Consider the following 6,334-nt stretch of genomic DNA (forward strand, 5'->3'; position numbering starts at 1 on the left):
CATCTATGTTCATGAGAGATATTTGCCTATAATTTTCTATTTTGGTGGTATCTTTACCTACCTTGGTATCAAGGATATGATTCATAGAATGATTCTGGGAGAATTCCATCTTTATCTATTTTCTGAAAGAGTTAATGTAGAATTGGTGACAGTTCTTCTCTGAATGTTTAATAAAATTCTATTGTAATACCATCTGGTCGAGGGCATTTTTTTTGCTGAAACTTATTACCTTTTTCATTTCTTCTTTTGTAATGGTTCTGTTCATGTGTTCAATTTCGGTTTGTCTTAGTTTAGGTTGGTTGTGATTTTTCTAAGCATTTGTCCATTTCCCCTAGGTTTTCATATTTATTTGAGTGTAGTTTTTCATGTATTCCATTGTTAACCTTTTTATTTTGGCTGGTTCTGTTGTGACATTGCTTGTTTCCTGTCTTATTCAAATTATTTGTGTCTTTTCCTTCTTTCATTAATTTTGCTAATGGTTTGTCAGTTTTATTGACCTTTTTGAAGAACCAACTCCTTGTTTTATTGATGATTTCAATTGTTTTTCAGTTTTCTATGCCATTTATTTCTGTCCAGGTGTTTTATAATTTCAGGTTTTTGGGAGGGTGTCGAGTTTTTTTGCTGTTCTTTTTCAGTTTGTTGGAGATGTTGGCTTGGAGAGTCAATGGTCATTTTTTCCTATCTTTTAATGTGTTTGATTATTGCTATAAATTGATCTCTGATTACTTCTTTGGCTGTTTCCCAAAGGTTTTGGTAAGTTGTGTTTTCATTGTCATTTGTTTCTAGAAACTTTTCATTTTTTATTTCTTCTAGTACCCAATCATATTCAAGCAAAGTGGTGTTCAGCTTCCAAATATATGGATTTTTCCTTCTTTATCCTATTGTTATTAATTTTTAATTGTGTAGCATTGTGGTCTGAGAATATACTTTGCATTATTTTTGTGCTTTTGGAATTCTTGATGCTTGCCTTCTGTCCTAAAATGTTATGTATTCTTGAGAACATTCCATGCACATTGGAGAAGAAGGTATACTGTGCTTTTGGGGGGTGCATTAGCCTATCTGTTAGATTGAGTTGTCTTATTGTGTGGTTTAATTCTTTAGTGTTTTGTTGAGTTTCTTTCTGGAAGTTCTGTCTTTTCTGGAGAGTGGTGTGTTGAAGTCTTAAACTACCATAGTAATGTTGTCTGTTTCTTTGTTTCAGTTTTGTTAATGATTGTTTTTTATATTGTGCAGGTCTTTTATTTGGTGCATAGATATTTATTACTGTTATGTCTTCTTGTTCCATTGACCCTTTAATCATTGTGTAGTGATCTTCCTTATCCTTTATGATGGTTTTTGCATTGAAATCTATTTTGTTTGGCATAATATCGCTATTCCTGCTTTTTTCTAGTTGCCCTTTGTTTGGTATATTTTTTCCCTCCCTTTTATTTTTAGTCTTTCTTTATCTTCATTTTTCAGGTGTGTCTCTTATAGACAGCAAATTGGTGGATTTGGGGTTTTTATCCTGTCTGCTACTCTTTCTCTTCAGTGACTCATTTAAACCATTTACCTTCATTGTGATTATTGAGAGGCAAAGTTTCATTGCTGTCATTTTGTTGAGTTATTTTTGGTGGAGTTGCTAGTTACTTTGTTCCATCCTGTTTTAGGTGGCACCCCTGGAAGAAGGATGATTCTCAATGTTTTCTGCAATACTAGTCTGGTTTTTACAAACTCCCTTAGGTTCTGTTTTTCTGGGAATATCTTAATCTCTCAGATTTGATGGACAGTTTTGCTGGTTACAATGTTCTTGGTTGACAGTTGTGTTCTCTGAGTGTTCAATATATTCTTTTCCACTGTTTTGCTTGCATGGTTTTTGCTGAGAAATTGGCACTTAATCTTCTTTGCTCTCCCTTAGAGTTTACTCTTTGTTTCTTCTTCGGTGCTTTCAGAATTCTTTCCTTATCTTTGGTTCTGGCAAATTTGACTGTGATATGTCTTGGTGTTTTTCTTTTCATGTCTCTTCTATATGGTATTCTCTCAGCTTCTTGAATATATATTCTCTCATTCTTCATTATGCCTAGAAAGTTTTCTTCTAATAACACTTCCACAACTTTTTTGTTGCCTTGAGTTGCTTCTTCTTACTCTTGGATTTTTATTATGCACATGTTATTTCTCTTGATGGTTTCCCACATTATTCTTCCTTCCTTTTTGTTCTGCTTTTTATTCTAGCAGATCGGTGGTGACAATTATATCATCTATTTCACTGTTCCATCTTTTCAGCTCTCCATCATGTTGACAGCATCTGAAGCATTGGTCCTCATATTTTGGCTTGTGATTTCTTGTTTTCCCAGAGCCTCTAATGCTTCATTTGTTTTATCTGTATTGTTTGGATTTTTTTTTAAGTTCATTCTGGTTTTTGCTTACAGTGTCCTGCAATTCTTCAAGTTTGTCTTTCACTCATTGAAAACATTCAGTCATTATTCTTTTAAATTCTGTGTCAGAAAGTTTCATCAAACTTTCTGGATAAGGGAAATCCATTGATACTGTGTCACTTTTTGGGGGTGACATCTTGCTTTGGGCTTGTGCAGGGGGTTAAGTGGCCTGCTTCTTTTGTGACATTTCTGTGGTACAGTTTTCCATGTCTGACGTGATAGCAGGTTCTTGATCTGAAGTCACTGCTCCAGAAGAGAGTGGATCCACTTCTCTGCCTAGATTTCTCTCTGCTTTCTGACCCAAGGGAAGATATGCTTTGGTTTAGTAGAGAAATGGCTGGTTGAAACATCCTCCTCTGTCAAACAACTGCCACAGCTAAGTTAACCCATGGTGGTCTGGGATAAAGGCAGTTAATGGACTGGATGTGAGGAGATGCAAGGTGGAACACAGAGACCTGACTAGAAAACCAGAAAGCCTTGGTTTTCCATTGAAGAACAAGCTCCAGCTGTCTCACTCCCTTCTGTTTGAGCTTAAGGGGTCCCATGTGATCTAGCCAAACAGCAGTGACCCCCACAAAGTACTTCACTGACATTCCCACATCGCTTTTCATGCATGTAAGCTCCAGGCGTGGGCATCGACTTCAGGACTGGAGTTTCAGACCTGGACTGGCAGCATCAGAATCAGAGCTCCTGGTTTGGGCTGTCTGTGTCAGCACCTGAGTTCCAGGCTCAGGATCTCAGCACCAAGACCAGTGTTCCAGGGGCAGGGCATCAGCACAGCGACCAGGCTTCCCAGTGTGGGGCGTTGTCTCCAGGACCTGGGTTCCTAGCACAGGCAGGCAGCAATGGAACTACAGTTCTGGACTCACACTAAGAAATTTTTAAAGCAGGTCCCTAGTTAATTGACTGGGTACATAGTCATAGAAGCAACACGGTGTAGAAGTGACTATAGATCATAGATAAAATTTGTCCTGTGAAACCTGTACTTGGACTAAGAAGCTACTGTCCAAAACACAGCAAGGAAACACTGCATAGTTTAAAATCAAGAAGGATGTATGTCAAAACTGTATCCTTTCTCCATATCTATTCAATCTGTATATGAAGAAGAATGTGTCCTCAGTAAAGATTGAATTTTCAACTATTTCATCTTGCTCGAATCCACAACCAATACCTTTGGTACCAATAGTCAAGAAACCAAAATATATGTTTCACTGGGGAAAATCTGTGTCAAGGACTTCCTCCAAGTGTTAAAAAGCAGCAATATCATTTTAACATATAAAGTGCATCTGATCCAAGGCATGGTATTTTCAGTTACTTCTTAAGTATGTCAAATTTGGACAGTGAATGAGGATGTCAGGAGAATTAATATCTTTGTGTTTTTGTGTTCCAGAAGAGTACTGAGTATACAATAGACTGCCAAAAGAACAAAAAATTATCTTGAAGAAAGTGAAGCTAAGTTGTTCTTTAGAGGATTTCATCTCACATACTTTGGGCATGTCGTTAGTAGTGGCCAGCCTTGGGAAAAGGGTATCCTACTGGGAAAGGAAACATTAAGATTCAATCTATATCAAAGGCTGCATTTCTTGAAGACTTCTACATATTACTAGGAGTATCTATTCTTGGAGAGGGACATGATTCTGGGAAGGGTGGAGGGTTGGCAAAGGAGAGGAAGGCCTTTGACCAGGTGGATCGATATGGTGACTGCTACAGTGGGCTCTAGTGTGTCAGGACGTGTGAAGATGGCACATGGTAGGACAGGGTTCAGATATGTTGCTCATAGGGTCACTGTGAGTTGTAGTTGACTCCATCACAACTAACAACAACAACAACTGGGAAAGGTGGCGGGTCAGTAAGACCCTCAGCAAAATGTATTAACACAGTGACTGTGTCAGTGAACTTAAGTGTATCAGAGATTATTTTTATGTTTGTTATGAATTGTGGTCAACTTGAGGACACCTAACAACAACAGATAAATTTGCATCTATGTATGTACAGACATTCCCTGTACATACAGATGATGAACAAGCATTCCTAATTCTTACATTTATCCTCAAGGCAAATTTCTAAATAAGTCAGAAAAGTTGGATTCCATTTATATCAAACATCAGTGAGTTAAATGTTTGTCTTAATGTATAATGTATGTGTGGATAGAAAGATAAATAGATACAGAGCTCTGGTAGCCACATTTGTACACACTGTTAACAAAAGGCTATGCCTCTCTGTAAGATCCACCAGCAGCTCATGAGGAAAATAGAGATAATCTCTTCCTGTTTGATTTACAGCCTCAAAAAACTCAATGGAGGGCCAGCTATAAGTCAATTCTGACTTGTCAACAATGAGAGAAATATAGTGTCGATGTATGTATGTGGAAATTTGTAATGCAGACACTACTTTCCTGACAAAATAGTACTAATTGATCTATGAATAAGCAATATTTAGTAACAGGATACTTTGAATATTTTACAATAAACATAGTATTTTCTTAACTCATACCATGATCTTTGCAATCACTTGCTACGTATCAAAGAGCTGGTCACTGACTAGGGATAATAGAAAGGGATTTAATGCCTTTGAGCTGTGGTGTTGGAGAATAGTATTGAATATACCATAGACTGCTAAGAAAACTTAACAGGTTTGTCCTGGAGAGAGTGAAGCAGGGCTGCTCCTTGGAGGCAAGGATTCTGAATCTTCTTCTGACATAGTTTGGACATGTTGCAAGGAGGGACCAGTCCTTGGAGAGGGATGTCATCCTTGGGAGTGTGGAGAGACGGTGCAGTAGAGGAAGACCCTCCATGAGATGGATTGATTCAGTGACTGGGGTAATGGGGTTGGTATGTCAGATACAGACAGTAAGATTGGCACAGGATAGGGCAGGGTTTAGGGCTGTTGTACGTAGAGTCACTATGAGTTGCAGTAGACTTGATGGCACATAACAACAACAACAATATTCCAAATGTATAGTCAAGTTTGTTGTTGTTATTTGGTATCATCAAGTTTATTCAAGGTCATAATCACCCAGTGAACAACAGGATTAAACACAGCCCTGTCCCAAGCACCTTACAATCACCCTGTGTATTTCACTGAATCTTCTTTTATGCTTCCTGTGGTATTCAAAATTTTAGGCAAACAGTCCTTCATTCAGCTTTAGATATGTCAAGTGTGTTCTTCCCTTTCCATTTTCTAACTCCAGGTTTTTGCACATATTTTTACAATGCTTTCCCTTCTTGTGCGTGGCTTGAAATCATCTGTTTAGCTCTTTTATTTTAGAATTTCTTCTATTAGTTTTAGATACTCTAGGTTCAAACTCAAGTTACAGAATTTTCTTCTGATATCCACTTAAGTGTTTTTCTTGTTTTCTTTCTTAAAATGACCTTTTACTTTCTTCACATATGATGTTCTTGGTGCTATTTCACAGCTGATCTAGGGTAATTAGTGTTCAAAGTATCAAATCTAGTCTTGAGATAGTCTCTAAATTCCAGTGGATTATATACAACGTTATATTTTAGCTCTTGTGGACTTAAAATTTTCCTCAGCTGTAACTTGAACTTACATATGAACAAATAATAGACCTGGAGTGCCTGAATTTGGCACCTAGGCAATTAGTTTTATTTTGACAAGTGATAATGAATTTATCATATTCTTTTTCTACAGATGTAATTTATTTGATTCCTATATTCCATGCAGTGAGATGTTAGTCAAAAGCATCACCATTTATCCTTTTGAAAATTAAATTTGCATAGAAAAATTATGGTATATTCAAACAATGGCATACTGTTGTTATTGTTGTTGTTGTTATGTGCTGTTGAGTCGCTTGCGACTCATAGCGACCCTATGTACAACGGCCCTAAACTCCGCTCTGTCCTGTACCAATCGCACTATCTCTGACACTCCCATCCCAATTATCCCAGTCACTGAATCAATCC

The 6,334-nt window shown here is 37.4% G+C and overlaps 1 protein-coding gene across 6 annotated transcripts in view; it reads left to right on the forward strand.

The window, feature by feature from the left end:
- Positions 1-6,334, forward strand: part of PAM (peptidylglycine alpha-amidating monooxygenase) — a 313,806-nt gene that overhangs the window by 193,239 nt on the left and 114,233 nt on the right. The gene's annotated exons all lie outside the window — the stretch shown is intronic.

This window comes from Elephantulus edwardii, unplaced genomic scaffold, assembly GCF_000299155.1.
Source record: "Elephantulus edwardii isolate Elephantulus edwardi_28Jun2011 unplaced genomic scaffold, EleEdw1.0 scaffold00290, whole genome shotgun sequence".
Lineage (NCBI taxonomy): Eukaryota > Metazoa > Chordata > Mammalia > Macroscelidea > Macroscelididae > Elephantulus > Elephantulus edwardii.